The sequence below is a fragment of the Dipodomys spectabilis genome, unplaced genomic scaffold (assembly GCF_019054845.1).
Source record: "Dipodomys spectabilis isolate Male_0828 unplaced genomic scaffold, ASM1905484v1 ptg000137l, whole genome shotgun sequence".
Taxonomy (NCBI): Eukaryota; Metazoa; Chordata; class Mammalia; order Rodentia; family Heteromyidae; genus Dipodomys; species Dipodomys spectabilis.
The window spans coordinates 3,053,816-3,071,971 of NW_024870814.1; the positions used below are offsets into that span (position 1 = coordinate 3,053,816).

An 18,156-nucleotide genomic window follows, 5' to 3' on the forward strand; every position below is an offset into this window, starting at 1 on the left:
TCTTAAGAGTATCATAGACCACAAAGAAAATCTCTTGTGTCCATGTCTTGGAGTTTATTTCACTTAGCATCATCTTATATGGTGATATATACATAGCTATTGAGCTATTCTGCTCATTGGCTAAGATTATTCTAGATGTACACTAATTATTACAAATAAGGGAGATCATGGGACCTGTGTTTCTTTGGGTCTGCTTTACTTCACTTAATAGGATTCTTTTCCAAGTCCTTCCATTTCTTTACAAATGGGACAGTGTCATTCTTTCTGATGGAAGCATACAATTCCATTGCATGTACACAATCCATTCATCTAATGAGGGGCATCTGGGTTGGCTCCATATCTTAGCTATGGTAAATGATGCTGCTCTAGACATAGTTGTGCTGATAGTTTTAGCATGGCCTTGTTTGTGGTCATTTGCGTAAATGCCCAGAAATGGGATTGCTGGGTCATTTTTGTTCTCAGTGTACTATGAAGTTTCTTTTTTCTTGTGTTTTTCCCCCTATGGTTTATCCCCTGTTGTAACCGAGTTCGATTTTGGTATCCTGGGTATTGCATATATGTTTATCTGAACTAGGGAAGGGAAAGGGAACAACAAAATGGTGAGACAAAGGATAAAGGGAGAACCTATGTAACAGTGATACTCACAAGACAATAGCTCTTCTTGTACAGTTTATCCCATTCTTTCTTACCACACAATAAAAACCTACACACTTCCAAACTAAGAAATGATAGGTCAAAATATTAGTACATATCAATAAATATGCCACTCTACTCTTTTCTAATCAAATATACATTGATAGAATATACATGTATGATATATATGTTCATCATATTTATATATTTGTATGGCATCATTTACTAAATACAAATTTCAATATGTATAGCTTAGAGATATTTTAAAGTTATTGAATATATTTAATTTAATTAAGATTTTTCGTTCTGAGCATTTCATTAGATAATTGACACAAGGTTTGTTAGCGTTCTACAAGTACTTTGACTATAGGTCAAACTATAAGAAATTTACTTACACTTTGGATGATGGTTTTACACCTCCAAAAGCTCAGCTCCTTTTATGATACCAAGGACATATGTTTCTCATTCTTTTTTTTTTTTGGGGGGGGGGGGTCCTGTCATGGGGCCTGAACTCTGGGCCTGGGCATTGTTCCTCAGCTCTTCAACTCAAGGCTAGCTCTCTACCACTTGAGCCACACACCACTTCCAGCTTTTTTCTTTTTGCTTATGTGGGTGCTGAGGAATTGAACCCAGAGTCTCATGCATGCAAGGCAAGCACTCTACCACTGAGCCACCTTCCCAGCCCCAATGTTTCTCATTCTTAATACTAGTTGCCAGCTTTTTTTCCAGAATAAACTACATTACTTACTATTCATAGTTTGTTGAATAGCCTTATGCTATTTTTATTTTCAGTATAGAGTTCCCTTCTTCTGGCTTGACCTAAATGTATCTTTGAGGGTTAGTCTTTACAATAAGTTTGTTGATTTTTTTTTCTTTTTCTCAGTATTGAGTTATAGTCCAATGGACATTTTTGTGCATGTCTGTAATACATGCACAAAATACTTTTGTAATACTTGAACTGAGAGAGTTTCATAGGTAGTATGCCACTTTAACTGTAATGCAGCTCATTTTTCTTTAGTTATTTTTCAAATAGAGTTTCATTATTTTTAACCTAGGCTGGCCTTTATTGAAGTCCTTCTACTTTTGCCGTTTATATACCTTGGGATGACAGGTATTTACCACCACATCTAGTTTATTGATTGAGTACAGTTATTACTAAACTTTTTCTGGCCTTGGCCTTCAACTACCATTCTCCTGGTCTCTGCATTCTGAGATTTAAGGTGTCACACTCTCATACCTCACCATTTGATGAATATTTGTGCAGTTCCTAAAGCATTGTCTCAATACTGGATCATATCATATCATATCATAAAGTGTTACATATGCTGTTTACTTCTTTTCCCTGTCTAGCTTATTAAAAACAGGTCTTTATATCATTCTATTTCAGGCATCTATATTTGAGATTGATGCTTATCAGTATTTAATCAAATGAATATAAGGAAATGCCCTCATTAGGGCCCTACAGTTAGACCTGGGCTTGAAAGTAAAGTCTACTCATCTAAAGGTATACCTTTTTTATCACCCCCTCCAACTAGTCAGAGTAACTTGAAGTTTCAAAAGTATTACTAGCATGTATATCCTGTCATATATAGGTTGCCTAGGAAACCTCTGTGTTCAAAATGCTATATTTCCTTCCTGATTGTTAAATTCTTAACTGCAGGAACATAAAAACGATGTATAACCAAAATGCAAATACTTTAAAAAGAAAAGCTAATTTTCTTCTACCTTCTTTTTTAAATTTTTATTGTGAAAATACCTTACAGAGGGGTTACAATTACATGGGCAATGTAATGAGTACATTTCTTATCAAGCATTGTTGCCTCCTCCTTTGTTTCCCCTTCTAGTACACACATTTGTAGAGCTATGATAACATTTCCTAGGGGCAGATAAGTAGGCAGAATACTAGCCCCTTAGAAGAACAGACAAAATGCATGGAAATAAAATCAACTCTATTTGGCCTGAGGCTGGCATCTTTTGAATCATACATTTACTGATGTCCTTCCTCAACTTCTGGGCTTATTCCTGCTGTCTTGTATCATCTACACAAAAAAGGACTTAATAATACACTAGATATTTTTCCCCAGGAACAATTACAACATTCAAAATTCATTAATCATCTGCATCTTATATAATAAAAGATACGTTCATAAAATAATTTATGGTAATTGAAAAATTAAAGAATTGTGAATACATTCATGGAGTTGGTGATGATTGGAACATAGAAGAAGCTATGAATGCCTGAATAATTTCAGGTACTGCTACTACCCAGACAATTTTATTGTCTTCTTGTTTGTTTGTTTGCTTCCAAGTTTTGACAAGTATGAATAAAACTGTCATAAATATTTGTGTTCATATTTCTGTGATTGTAAGTTTTCACCTTCTTTTTGATACATACCATGGAACCAAATAGCTAACATGTATGGTAAGAATACACTTATTTTTGTTAGAAGCTAACAAATGATTTCCCAAAGTCGTGGTACCACTTGCAATCCCACCATGGATCAACAAGTCTTCCTTTTGCTCCACATTTTCTTAAATTTAGTTTTGTCAGACATCAAAGTGGATTTTAACCCTTCTAATAGATACATAGTATTATTTTTTGTTGTATATTTTCAGATTTTCTTGATTACTGATGTGATGGAGTACCTTTCTATATGCTTATTCTTCAACTTCATACCACTTTCATGAGAACTTTGTTAAGGGCTATATTTAAATTGGGTTGCTTTGTTACTAAATTCTTCATATATTTGGAATTGCAGTCTGTTATCAAATACATCTTTGTAAGGATATTTTTCTTTTCATTCTACTGACAGCATTTTCAAAGAGTAGAAATTTGAAGTCTACCTTATGAATTCTTTGTTTCACCAGCTTTGCCTTTGGCATCCTATCCAAATCTCTGACATTAATTCCAAAGTGATTTAGATGATCCTCCTCCTCTTCCTTCTCCTCCTCCTCCTCCTCCTCCTCTCCATCCTCCTCTTCCTTCTCCTCTTTTTCAGACTGAACTCAGGGACTTCTAAGGCTGACAATCTGCCATAGTTCTGAGTGCTTTTTGTTTGTTTGTTTGTTTTTAATGCTTTATTTAGTAAAAACTTGTGTAGGTAGTGAATGCAAAAATAGCGTGCAAGGTTGAAGGTGAGGTTGGAGGGGAGGGTCTATATAACAAGTGGGGCCTGACTCAAGATGCGGTCATTGTAACCAGATTTGGAAGCCAGGGGTGGATAGTTCTTGAGTAATTTATTGCCTGTCCTTGCAGACCTGAGAAGAGGCTGGATCAGGGAGGGTGTGGCCATCCTACGTGTTTAGGGAAGCCAGTTGTGTCAGCTTCAGCAGGAGCTGCTGAGACAGACGGTCTGGTGACCACAAAGGCAGAACGGCAAGATGCCTTCGTGCCGGGCCCACAGCTAGCTCAAGCCTGGCTTGCCAAGATAGTGATGATGTTCACGATGAAGAAAGATCCAGAAACTCAAAGCACGATTTGGCGTCAGTAAAAATTGTGAGAAAGGCTAAGAGTAGAACGTATTGGGGGTGAAGGGGGAGCTAGGGCGGAGAATCTCTATCATGTTGGTTCAATTGTCAAGTGGGTTCAAAAAGATTACCCCTCCTCATAAAAGCAGAAAACAAACAAACAAAAAAACCCAAGCCCAAAGAGTAGTAAGAGCCAACACCAAAGGTGCTGAGGGCCTCATCGCTGTGGCTCCAGCTCAGAGGCCAGTAGAGCCCTCACACCTCCATCCAGTCAGACGTTATTTTTGGTGGGGTACTCAGAGGGTGCCCAAGCTGGGGAATGAAGGTCCATGTGGAATAACGGGCCATGTAATGGCTGGAAACCAGAGACCCTCCAGAGGGTCAGTGTAGCACAGGAGTCCCCCACCCAGCAGCAAGAGGCCCGAGGCAGCCCAGCACAGATAGGGGAAGGCTTCCAGTTCCCACTTTTGGGATTTGGCCTCCAGAGGGTTGGAGAAGTCCTGGATGTTCACATGAACTGTCCAATGAGACTGGGATGAGGGTCGGGATCCCTCAGAAGACAAAGACGATGTTAGAGGTCAGCACCAGGAGAACCTGGGAGTCCTTGGCCTCCACACAGGTGGTGCACTTGGCACGGGCGAGCTAGATTAGCAGGCTGAACAGAGACAAGAGGAGAGTGATGACACAGAGAGCTCTTGCAGCCTTCAGGTACTGGGGCAGAGCCAGGAACGAGTTGTGCACCTGGCACTGCATCTCACTGGTGTTCTGCACAATGCAGGACATCCGCTGCACTTCCCACACGACCTAAACCACCACATTGCTATTGCCCATAAAGCCAGTCACCTTCTACATGGACAGAGCACGGGACACCAAGGCCTTTATCCAGCCCAACAATGTCAGGAGGGTCTTACCTTATATCCAGCCAGTATGTCTGTGATCCCCCTTTGTGTACTTCCTCTCAGGTATGTGCCACTGTGACCAGACATGGTGCTCTTCCTCCTCCATATTTCCTCTACCCCAAGCCAGGATAATGGGAGCATAGCAGTGCATTCAACTATTGGTTGAGATGAACTTTTTCTAGGCTCAGATGGCCTAGAAGAGAAGTCTTTCAAACTGCTTCTTTAGCTTCTAGGATTTCAGGCTTCACTCAACTTACCTAGCTTCTTCCTCTTTTCTTTTTTAAACTAATAAGTGTTGGCATTATTATTCATTATATTTGTGTTAGGTGCGCTTTGGTATGTGATTATTTCAAAAGTTAAAAGGAAGGTTTAAAAAGAGAAAAATGTCAAGGAAGATTTATTTTTAAAGATGAAAGGTCTATAAGAAAACAATTTTTAGATTTCCACAACTCAGAGAACAAATGTTCATTTAATGATGCAATGTTAACAAAATGAGAACAGGACAGCTTTGAGAGAGAACACTGTCCTCTACCTAGACTTTTGTGTGTTGATATACTTGAGCAGAATTTTTTTTAAATTTCGCTTAAGTTTTCTCTAACTTCAAAGGTTGTACTAAAGGTCTACAATTTAATCTGTCCATTTAAGTGCTTCATGCTTTTTTATTATCTTTAAAAAGTAGTTGCTCATGAGCTAGGACTGTGGTTTAGTGGTAGAGTGCTTGGCTAGCATACATGAGGCCTTGGGTTCAATTCTTTGGTACCACATAAACAAAAAATAAATAACATAAATATTTTTTACGTTAAAAAAAGAAAACTTTTTATTGTGAAGTTTGTTTATATTGTAAAGGGGAGTTGCAGTTACATAAGTCAGATCATGAGTACATTTCTTTTTCAACAATATCACACCCTCCCTCATTTTCTTTAAGGTTTCCACCTCTTGATACCCCTCTACTTCAAGTAGTATATTTCATTTCCAACATAGTGTCTAGTGAGTATCACTGCTGAATTTGTTCACTCTTTGTCCCACCATATCTGTGCAAGGAAGCAATTATTAATCCATTGTAAAGATTAGATAACTGATACAATTTGAATGAAAATAAAGAAGGTATGAATCTGAAATTTATTAAATTCTAACTAAATGACTACTCTCCCTTTCTAGTTACTCTTTCTCCTCTTCTCTTCCTACATATTCCCGTATGCACACTATAAATTCTGTTAAGCTCCTATCATTTTACATTAAAAAATGGAGATGATGTAAACTGAAGAACTTGTTTGAGTTGGGTAAAAGTAGTTGGAAGCTGGCCTGGTTCTAGCAGCTGTGTTTTGTTGATCACCTGTACAAATCAATACATTCCTAGAATATCAACAACAAACAAGGGCACTTAATGATGGATGAAGCCAAAACTAAACTACTTTGTAATTGCATCTGTAAAAACACACAAATAAATGAACATTGTCCAAATCACAAATGGATGACAACTCATCCTTACAAATGAGCTGTTGCTATTTATTTAGCATTGCAACTTTGGCTACAGCCTATTCTTCTTTCTATAAAAAATTATGTGGTATATACATGCACACACATATGCACAATAGAATTCTACTCATCTCTCAGAAAGAATAGATATTGTACTATTTGTAAATGAAAAGACTTAGATAAAATGATACTAGGTGAAGTAAGACAAACCCAGAGAAATGCAGGTTGCAGGATTTTTCCTCATTGTGGTAGCTAGAATATACCTAGAAGTAAATCTAGAAGTAAACACACTGTGTAGCACCCAAGCAGTTGTAAATAAATTTCCTGAAGTATTGCAAACTACATGGAGAGCTCAAATAGCAAAATTCTTTTGAAAGACTAAGTCAAAGCCCAACAAAATAATTACCAAGAGATGGGTATATGTAAAAGTGGAAATGTGTACTTACAAGGTTGGGCAGCCTACCACTAAGGAAGGGGTAGAAGAATGAAGAGGGGCAGCAGGAATTCATTGTATAAGAATTCATTGTATATACCACAGAATTGAGAAATATAAGGGAAGAGGTGGTTTGAAAGAGGTGGGGAAGAGACATTGAAGGGATTATGTTTGTGTTATGTGTACTTTGGTATACCAAGATCAAGATGCATTGCTTATATAAACTGTTCTGTTAAGTAGAAAAAAATAAACACCAAGAAGCCTCAACACATAACCTAAGGATTAAGAAAAGTGAGGCAAGGGGAGCCTATGCAAGAGCGATACTCACAAGACAATATGTTGGAAATGATCTGTACAACTTGGGTGGGGGTTGAGGGGAGGAAAAGAGGGAGAAAAATGAGGGAAGAGGAAACAAGTTAGACCAGAAATGGAATCACTGCCTTGCTTATGTAATTGTAACCCCTCTGTACATCACCTTGACAATAACCCTCTCCCATGGGGGGAGGGGGGGGAAGTGAGGCAAAGGGTGGGTTGAGAGGGGTCGGTGAGAATATTGAATGGGACAACATTGATCAATGTGTACTATTTTCAGAAACTTAAAGATAAAAATACTTAAAGATAAAAAATATTCAAAAAATAATACCAAAAATAAAATAATACGTATGAAAAATAAATGAAAAATAATTAGGGGTATGAGAACTCATGTAACTAACCATATTCATAATAGCACCTGCTAGAGAATAAAGTTTCACTTAAACTTTCCTTAAACCTAATGCAACTCTTAAGTCTTATTTGCATGATTATCCATGTGGGCTTTTCCTCATTGCAACAAACAAAATACCCCAATTATCCAGCTTGATTGTCACTGGCTATAGGGGATTAACAAAGCCAAATATATATGTTTGTTTTAAGATCATTTGCAATTAATAGAATAATTCTTTATTATACTTCAAGGTGGAGAGGAGATCATGACAAGGAAAATTCAGAGTTAAAAGTTAAGGAACATACAAATGTAGTAGATTTCTGTTCTGCTCAGTGTCATGTTCCTTTTCTTTTGTTCCTTTGTTGTATTTAATGATTTGTTTTTTAAGTAATGTCTCACTATGTAAGCCAGACTACCTTAGAACTTATAATGATCTTGTCTGAGCCTCCACAAATCTGTAAATATATGTGTATCCCCCAGTCCTGCCAAATTCCTGTAGTTTTATCATGTTAATGCAGCCATTTTATCTATAAAATCCAGGACAAAGCAACAGTTTTATTATCTCAAGGAAGTCATGTATATCCGTTTAAAGGTTGGATAATAAAGTTAAAATTTATTGCTTAATGGTTTTTTTTGCATTTGTTTAGAGGTACATTAGCAACAAAAATAAGTGCTCACAGCAACTGTCATGCTCATTAGTTTTTCCTTTCTCCTCTCTCATTAGTTAGCTCTGAAAATCTTATAAAAATATATCTGCATGTTCTTGTTATTGACACATGCTATGTGAAAAAGACATCCCAGTAGTTCCATAAAACATTAGATCTCCAAAATGAGGAGAAGCAATGAAGATGAACAAGAAGAGGAGAAAAAAAAACATAAGCTAAAGAATGACAAAAATGATGAAAGCAAAGTACAGAGACTCAAAGGTATGCTGGTCTCAGTTAATGGTCTGTCTTGCTTTGAACTCCCTGAGTTAAGATGTGATTAAACAATTATAAAGTCAGAACCAATAGAAAGGTTGAGAAACATTTGGTGAATCTATGAAAATGGATAAAAGAGGTATTTTAAGAATGTATAAATAAATTTATATAAAATATAAATATGAAATAAAGCTTTAAAAGGAAAAAAATAAAGAGAATTTTCTAACATTTTCATCTTAAAACACAGGGAAAATGATGTGGTGGTTTAAAACCATAAATTGAAGCTCTTTGATATTTGTTCCATGCACAAGTGGATTAGACGTTTCTCTCCTTGAACTTGGTCCATGCCCTTCTACCTATTTCAATGAGTAGATTGCATTGCAAGTGATGGTGTGTGACTTCTAATGTTAGCTTAGAAAAATATATTTAGCTTCTGCTGATTTATCTAGGAAATGTCACTTTGGGAGCCTTCAACAACCACATAAGAAATCCTCTATCCCATTGAGGAAAACTTTTATGCAAAAGTGAATGACAGGCCTCTATTTGTGCCATGCATTATTTAATAGTTTTGCTTGGCTATAATAAAACACTTGAGTCTGGGTACTTTCTTTTTTTAAAATAAGTTTTCTTATTGTGAAAATACTGTAAAGAGGGGGTACAATCACATGAGCAAGGTAATGCGAACATTTCTTATCAAGCATTGTTGCCTCCTCCTTTGTTTTTCTTCTACCATCCCTTCCCTCCCATCTCCACAACTACATTCTCCTCCTTTTTTTGTTGCTTTCTATGTCCCTCCCCCACAGTATCACCCCTGTTTTCACTGTATTTGATGTTGGTATAATTGGGGGAGCAGAAGGGAAAAACAAATTGCTTAAATAGGGATACAGGTTAACCCATTGCAACAATGAGATGTACAAGACTCTATGTCGAGTCTGGGTACTTTCTAAAGGAAGTATTATCACAGTTTTGAAGGCTGAAAGTCTAAACATCCTGCAATGGTGATTGTGAGGGTGCAATTGGTGTATCGCACATGGTAGAGAGAATCATGGAAGGATCATATTGGAGAAGAAAAGCACATGGTGAGATAGAAAGCTAGAGACAAGAAGGGGCCAGTCTTGCTCTTATACAAAATGTCCCTCTTGAGAACTAACCAGAGTTTCATAAAACTACATCAGTTCCATCTGAGCACTCCCCAGTGACTTGCTTCTCCTCATTATGCCTGGCTCCTAAGGCTTCCACACCATCTCTCACTGATGCCACACTGATCTGAACACATGAACACTCCCCAGTTGGTATTCCTATCCCATCCTCTTAGATCAGATATCAAGCAACATCTGACTTCCAAATATTTTGGATTCTTCTTCAAATAAGATTTCCTGCTGAACCTAATAAATTTTGGATTTGTAACGCAAATAAGTCTTCTTGCTTCTACCACTTGAAGAGAGTGGCTTGATAGAGCATGAGATAAACAAAACATAGGGTATGCTACGGATCTCTGCAGATGCTTATCTTAGTATAAAATGGTAGCCAAAGATGTTATATAGCACATTTCCCTCAACTTCTGTTTCTTGTTCCATGGAAAACTCTATTTTAAACAGTAACAAATAACCATATATAAAATTAATTTTCCATAATTAATATTTTCACATTTAGAAAACATATTATGGTTTTTTTAACGTATCTAACATTGTTGAAGAAGCTCAAATGGAGTCATATTCTTAGTATTTTATTTATTTAACAAAAGAAGCACTATGTGCTGGGTATCAAAAGTTCATACCTATAGTCCTAGATACTTAGGCGTCTGGGACCTGGAGGATCATGGTTCAAATTTATCCCAGGCAAAAGTCTGTGTGACTCTGTCTCCAACAAACCAATATAAAGCTGTGCTGGAGCTGTGGTTCAAGTAGAAATGATAGAGTAGCAGTGTGAATAAGCAAGCCAAGTAAGGATGAGGCCTCGAGTTCCAATCCCGCTACCACCATAAAGGAAGATTGAAAAAATTCATATAATTACAAAAATTACATCATTTACTGAATACTATATATTACTATATATTAGTGTATATATAGAATGTACATAAAGTATACATAGTATATATGTGCTATATATACTATATTTACTTTATATATTTATATATACAAATATACTTATATATACATATATGTAATGTATATGTATATTTGTATATATACTATGAAATATATACATATATATGTATATATTCTGTGAACCCTTACAAGTGTTTACCCATTGTGACTGGCTGACGCTCTGTATGATTCTTTTCTCTTTAATAAGTGATAGATGTCATGGCTTGACTTCTAAATAACATCACAAAAATGACATACTATCAGTTCTACAATTAAATTATGAGTATTATGACTTCAGTCTTTCTAGAAAATTCTTTTAGTTTTGATGAAGGAAACTGTTACATTAAACTATCTACCATGGCAACTATCTGATGTCAGGCTCCAGAAAACAACCAGGTAGATAATGTGGCCTTCCACAGATGGCCTCATGAGAAAATAAATACTTATAACAGACACTTGTGTGTATTTGGAAGCAGAGATAGATAATCTACCTGCATTGAGGAAACTAAAGCACAAACATATTTACTAGTTTATGTGCTCCAAATAACTATTATAGGTTTAGTATTAGAGAAATTATCCATTAACTTGAATTAATTCTTTCTATTCTATTCTGTTATTAAATTGGACTTAAGACGTAGTTAAAAGCAGGGCAATTTATTAGAGATTTCAGTAAAAAAAAAAAAAGAAAACCTATGCCCCTACTGCTGTCTCCATTAGGTAAATTCATAAAGAATAAAAATTTAAAGGTAAGAGATTCAAGTCAAGTTAGTGTCAAAAGACTATAAAACTTATTTTGCATTTGTTTTACATGTGTCAAGAGGATTTTTTTATTGTATTGTTTGGCAGTTATTTCTTCTTTCTTTTCTTTAGCTACAGTTTATTCCCTTTATTCACTTTTTTTTTATTTCTGTAATCTTTGTCTTCTATATAACTTTATCTGATTTAAGGAGAGGAAGGGGACTGGGACAAGGGGTGAACCAATTCAACAGTGATACTCACTAGACACTATGTCAAAAATGAACTTTACAACTTGGGGGGGGATTTTGGGAGGGGTAAAGTGAGAGATAATGAGGGAGGAGAAAACACTGTTCAAAACTAAATGTACTCATTACCTGACATATAACCTCTCTGTAATCACCTTTGTAATAAAATTTAAATTAAAAAAATTACATCACACGTATTCAGTTCTTGAAACAATGGCTTTGGTATCTAAGTTTCTGCAGGAGACTCATTTCATAGAATACTTCTAGATATCATCAACCTTCTATTACATCATTCTTAGAAAGATCTGAAGCATAGGCACTTTTATTACAAAGTTAGATTAATGTGTTTAATCCAGAATAAAATCCATATACAAGGTACATATTTTAGTTTACAAAACTAGTGTAGGAATTACTATTAACTTGCCTGTTATGACATGTTCACTTAAATGCCACTGTGCACACTCTAACCTGCCCCCCAACTAAAACCTTGCAATACCATTGCTTCTGAATTCACCATGCTAGATCTGCTAGAGTTCTGTTGACGGTAGGGTGCAGAATACCTTTATATCCCTACAGTGGGTCACTTTTTGTTGGTGTAAGTGCTTCATTGTTTCACAAACCCCATACTGTTTACAGCATGCATTAAATAGTGGCTGGAGCAGCATATCCTCACTGGTGCATATCAGCATTCTTTTTCTCTCTGTGCCTCCTTGTTGCAGACTCGGAGGTGCCAGGAGCTGGCTATGTGTGAGCAACCCTCAGGGCTGCAAGTACTTGCTCTTTGCTTTGAGGAAGTGTTCCTTTCAGCTTCTGGGTCTGGGGGCTTATCTTCGCAAGCATGGTAGATAAAGTTTGATTGAAATTGAATGAGGAAGAATGCATACTGTTTGCACTTGTTGGAGCAGTGGTTTCTAAAAGGTTGTGATGCAAGCATTCGACAAATATAGAAAGTGTATATCGCTGAGGCTTTTTCTGGAATAAACAGGGTTGTGCCATCAGCCTTCTTTCCATCTCCTTCATCAATCCCCTTGCCTCTAGGGAGCTCCTGTTCGTGCTGCAGCTGGATTGCTGCACCTCCTGTGGAAATCCACATGTGTCATCATCACTGCCTAATTTCTTCTCTTCAGTTAGCTTCATATAGTTTAACACAAGCTAACCCTAGCAGGAAATTTGATCTCTGTGAACTGCATTAAAGCTACTTGTATCTCTCCATTTGTACCTCAATATGTTTACAGGGGTCACTTCTGTTCATGTTATTATTCTCACCTGGTCAAAACCTTTCATGGCTGACATTTATATAGAATGTCAGGGAAGTGCTCTTTTTCATTCAGAAGCTGTGTGGAATTGAATAAATGAGCATCTCACTTTGGCTAGAATAAGAAAAAAAAAGACAAATTACTGCCCCCAGAAAGAGATCTTGAGCAATTATCTTCAGAGAGATGAGAAAGCACAGATACGATTTTTAGGTGTCTGAACAAAAATAGCTGAAAAGTAATTCAGGCAAGTATGAGACGAAGCATGAGTTCTTTCTGATGAAAAGACTGAAGGCTGAAAGAGATCATAAGGTGCTTATTATTTTCTAGGAATTAAAAAGGACAGAAGTTCCTGTGATGTGGGAATGCTTGGCGAGTTAGTTCTGGTTTCAGTTCAGCTAAACCACATTTTCTCTCTATGACCTAACAGCAGACTTAAGCTTTCTCAACTCCACTTTTCTTTTCTTTTTTTTAAATTTTATTTTATTTTAAAGATACTCATCAGGTACAAATATATAGGCAGGAAGAAGCTGACTTTAGGATTATCATGAAGGTTAAATATGACAGAAATGTAAAAAGCTTATTACATTGTTGTGCACAAAGTAGTTAATTATGTCCCTTCTTCCTTAATTTCCCAGAGTAGGATTGTCTGCAAAGTTTTACCCTCTGAATTTTACCGAGGCAGTGAAATATCTAATTAATTATAGTAACTTGACAAGACACTGGAAATAAATTGTAAGATAACTGCAAAATAAGCAATGATAGCCATTTCTGATAGTGCACAAATGAGGCAATAAAAATGTTGAACTGAGTTCCTACTCACCATCCACATTAACTGGTCCTGCATATTCATAAATGCATTACAAAGACACGATGTTATAAGCATCAAACATGCATTGCATTTCTCATTAGCTGTTCCACACAGTACAGTATACTTTATTATGGCATCAAGAATTCTGACAAAAGTTAATTTGGGACTGAGAGTTCTGGATGCAGACCAAACTACCAATCAAATGAGAAACGGTGTATACATTTCAAATCCATAAGAATGTAGAAAATTGACCTTTCAGTTACATGAGAAGGTGACAGAAGTTTGCAGAGCACAAGGAAACTGGGTGAACTGAAAGAAATGAGGCTGGCCTCGTTTAGAAATTAAAACATCTTAAGGATATTGAGAGTAAAGCAATATATCAACAGCAGTCTGATTACCTTTTCTCCAGTGTATTAGGTAGAATTGAATGAAAATAAATATTTCCTTTCAATTATGCTAATATTCATGACAATTGTAAATGGCATTACCAGTAGAATGATATCTGGAAGTTCTTTACTGTAAAAAGAGTCTAGCAGGGTACAACTTGTTTAAAGAGTATGTTTTGTATGCATACCCAAGATAATAAATATATTGAGCACACCTAAGTAACTTATGTGTTATAAGATGGAAGAATATTGAAGACTTCTTTTATGTTTATCAAAATTTATATTTTACTGTACCAAAATTTATATTTACATATATAGTAAAACAAATAGTATAAATAGTAAAACAAATATAAAAAGTACTGTTATTATTTCAAATATATGAATTTTCCCAAATTTATTTGGGAAAATAATGTTCTGGGCATGCCTGGTGCTAATGTTTCATCAGACCAAATTATTATTCAAACTTAATTATTTCATCATGACCGAAATTTGGTATTGAATTAGAGACATGATTCAAAAACTGGGTGTTTGTTTTCAATGCACCTACCATTCATGTTAACACAGCATTAAACATAAATGAAGCAAAAAGCAATTTAAAGCAATGAATGTAGAAGAAGAGTATTACTGCAACCACTTATCCCATAGAAAACTATACATGCAGTCATAACAAAATAAAACCTTTATTGATTTTTCAATCTCTAATCAACATGGTAGGCCAAGAATAGATCATAAAATTATATTATAAAATATAATTGATATGCTATTAATATTGACAATAAAAAGTAAGATAAAACGAATTCAGAGGAAGAAGAGGAACACAATCAAAGAAAATGGTTGGTGATTTTGCTTATCTTACAAAATGAATAGCTCAGAAAGAGCTGCCAGAAAAACCAAGATCTGAAGGAATAACAACCTGATAATATTACTAATGTAATAAGCCAAAGAAATGTAAGTAGTGCTTTGTTTAGGGAAGAATTTTTCTACATACATAGAGTTCTCAGTGTTTATCATTTTAGAACTTAAATAGGGATGCTACAATTGATTAATAAAATCAAAAACGTACTAAAAAACTCAAGACAGTGGCTATATTTTGGAACGAGGACTATGACAAGAAAAACAAAATATAGAATACAAACATATACAGATGAGACTGCGTATGCTACATGAGTGCCATATAAGCACAAAGACGACTTTGACTGTATACATGCTCACATGTGTGTTTGAGTGTATATGTGAGTATGTATGCATCAGAGTAAGATAGATATAGAGAAAGAAAAAGAGAGAGTAGGAAATGGAGGGAAGGGAGAGAGAGGAAGAGGGAACTAGAAAGTGGAGGGAAAATAGGACTTAACAAGACCCTTGGATTTTTTCTGAGCTAGTAGATAGCAACATTGATACAAAATGACTATATTTTACTTCATGATAATACTGGAGGAGAAAATTGCTGGTAAAGTTTAATTGTAAGAATGTTTGTCAAATACTTCTACTTAACTTGTACTGAGGCTCCATATCTAGAAAGGATTTTTAACAACTGTAACTGAATGATCACATAGGTCAGAAAACAAATAGCACATGTGAAATGTATATCAAAATCTCAGTGATAATAAATTAATTTCATATCAAATCGTCATCGTTTTTTCTTTTTCTTTTTTTGTATGTTTTTATTGTAAAAATGCTGTACAGATGGGTTACAGTTACATGAGCCAGGTAATGACTACATTTCCTATTGAGCATTGTTGCCTCCTCCTTTGTTTTCCCCCTAACATCCCTTCCCTCCCATCTCCACAGCTACCTTCCCCTCCCCATGCCAAAGTTGTAAAATTCATTTTCAACATAGTGTTTTGTATATTTCATTATTACAATGGATCAACCTGTATCCTTATTTAAGCATTTTCTTTTTTCCCTTCTCCTCCCCGAATTAGAGAAGTGTATATATAAGATGCGGGACACCGACATCAAAAACAGTGAAAATAGGGTTATACCATGGGGCAGGAACATGAAAGCAAAAACAAAATCACATGGTACATTATAAATATGTTAGAAACCAAAGCAAGAAAGAAAAAAACATATTTTTGTCTCTATCTTGGGGTTCATTTTGCTTAACATCATCTTATATGTTCCTATGTACATAGCTTTTGGCCTTTTCTGCTTATCCTATACATATAATTACTAGTTATTGCAAATAAGGAAAACCATAGGACCTATGTTTCTTTGGGCCTCATCATTTTTATAATGTTAAATTACCCTCAAAAATGATACATTATAAAAATAGTTAATAAAGAGGGGTGTCAAGAATTGGAGAACTATGGATCAATGGGCTCATTTTTTTATGTAAGTGAACAGATTGAGAAGTAAGCCCAGCAGAAAAATGTCATTTCTAGTTTCTTCATGTAGTGCATTAGATAAACTTCCATGGACCAAAAGAAGTCACCTTAGCAAACCCAAAGTCAGTTAGGCTTAGCTTATAGAAGTAGAAGAAAATGTAAAGACACATGTAAAAATGTATAGCTAAGAGGAACCCAATTAATTCAGATCAATGAAATCATCCATAATGTATCACAAAGGCAGGCCAGTTACTTGTAAATAAAGAATACAAACAAATATTTGTATGAACTTTCTTTGAAATGACTTTCCTTCTTTAAGAATTTTTTTAGGGAAGTTGCTCTGTGGCTCCAGTGGTAGAGCGCTCGCCTTGAGCTGAAGAGCGCAAGGACAGTGCCCAAGCCCAGAGTTCAAGCCCCATGACTGACCAAAAGAAAAAAAAAAAAAGAGAATTTTAAAAAGAATTTTCACTATACCCATTCTCTACAAATAGTGCATTTTTTTAATTTTTAAAAGGCAAATTGGAATGTAATAGAGCCTTAAGCAGCATAAAAGAGGAAGACATTTAATTTCGAATCCACTAAAAAAGAGGCTGCACAAACTTCCATTTGGGACAAACATGGCAGCATCTCACTTATGCTGACTTGGCAGTAATAATTCATCTAATCTGTATTTAGATAAACAAAGTAGCTTAAAATTCCATATTTATGTGGCATGTTCTTGCTTTATATAGGAAGAAAAGCATATGCATTAATGTGTATCTTAATATTGAGCATTTCTCAAAGCGTTGAGAACACTGGGATGTATGTGTATAGTGATGTCAAGGCAAAGGCCACAGGGTAAAGGCAGTAAAGGAATGGCTGAAATAAATAAAGCTGTTAACTCTAGAAGGAGACAGCTATCCATTGTTTATCAAGAGCAGGAAAAAAAATTTGAGGTATTCAGTAGTAAAGTTGGAAATAGTCCTTCCATAATTGATTGCTCCAAGTCACATGAGATTGGATAAGACATGGGAAGCATAAAGAGTGGGGTAGAATTTGTTCTGGAGAGAAGCAGCTACTATCAATTAATACTTCACAAGAAGGAACAGAGAGTAGATTCATTTGGTTCATGTCATACAGTAAATATCAGGAGTAAATCAAAACACTTTAGCATTAATGTTTGATCTAATAACAAATATAGGAGATGATAGCATTGTTTAATTTACAATAGTAAGTAGCTATTATTATTATTGTTGTTGTTGTTGTTGTGGGGTTTGAACACTGGGCCTGGGCACTGTCACAAAACTCTTCAGCTCAAGGCAAGTGCCCTACCACTTGAGCCACAGTGCCACTTCCAGTTTTCTGAGTGGTTTATTGGAAATAAGAGTTTCAAGGGCTGGCTTTGAATCAGGATCCTCAGAGCTCAGGCTCCTGAGTAGCTAGGATTACAGGCATGTGCCACAGGCGCTGAGCTAGTAAGTTATTTTTTTAAAGTCTATTTGCTCAAATGTATAAGTATGACTGCAACTTTCTCAAATACAGGAATGTGCCTAGATCAAATTCCTGCATTAACATTTTATCAACAAAATGATTGCAGTTTAGTTAGTGATTTAAATTGTTTTTGTTTACACAAAGTCACCCTAGATCCTGCCTGAAATCTCACATAAGAATTTGTGTGTGCATCGCTGACCTTATCATAACTAAGAAACATAGTGCAATGGGGCATCTCTCACCTGACAGCTGGGGGAAGATTTTCCAGTGACTGTGAAAATGGAGGTGTCACTTACAAACACAATCAAGT

The 18,156-nt window shown here is 35.8% G+C and overlaps 1 pseudogene; it reads right to left on the reverse strand.

Annotated features, from left to right (window-relative positions):
• Window positions 1–4,372: 4,372 nt before the first annotated feature.
• LOC122116766 lies at window positions 4,373–12,695 on the reverse strand (annotated as a pseudogene).
• Between the last annotated feature and the right edge of the window lie 5,461 nt (window positions 12,696–18,156).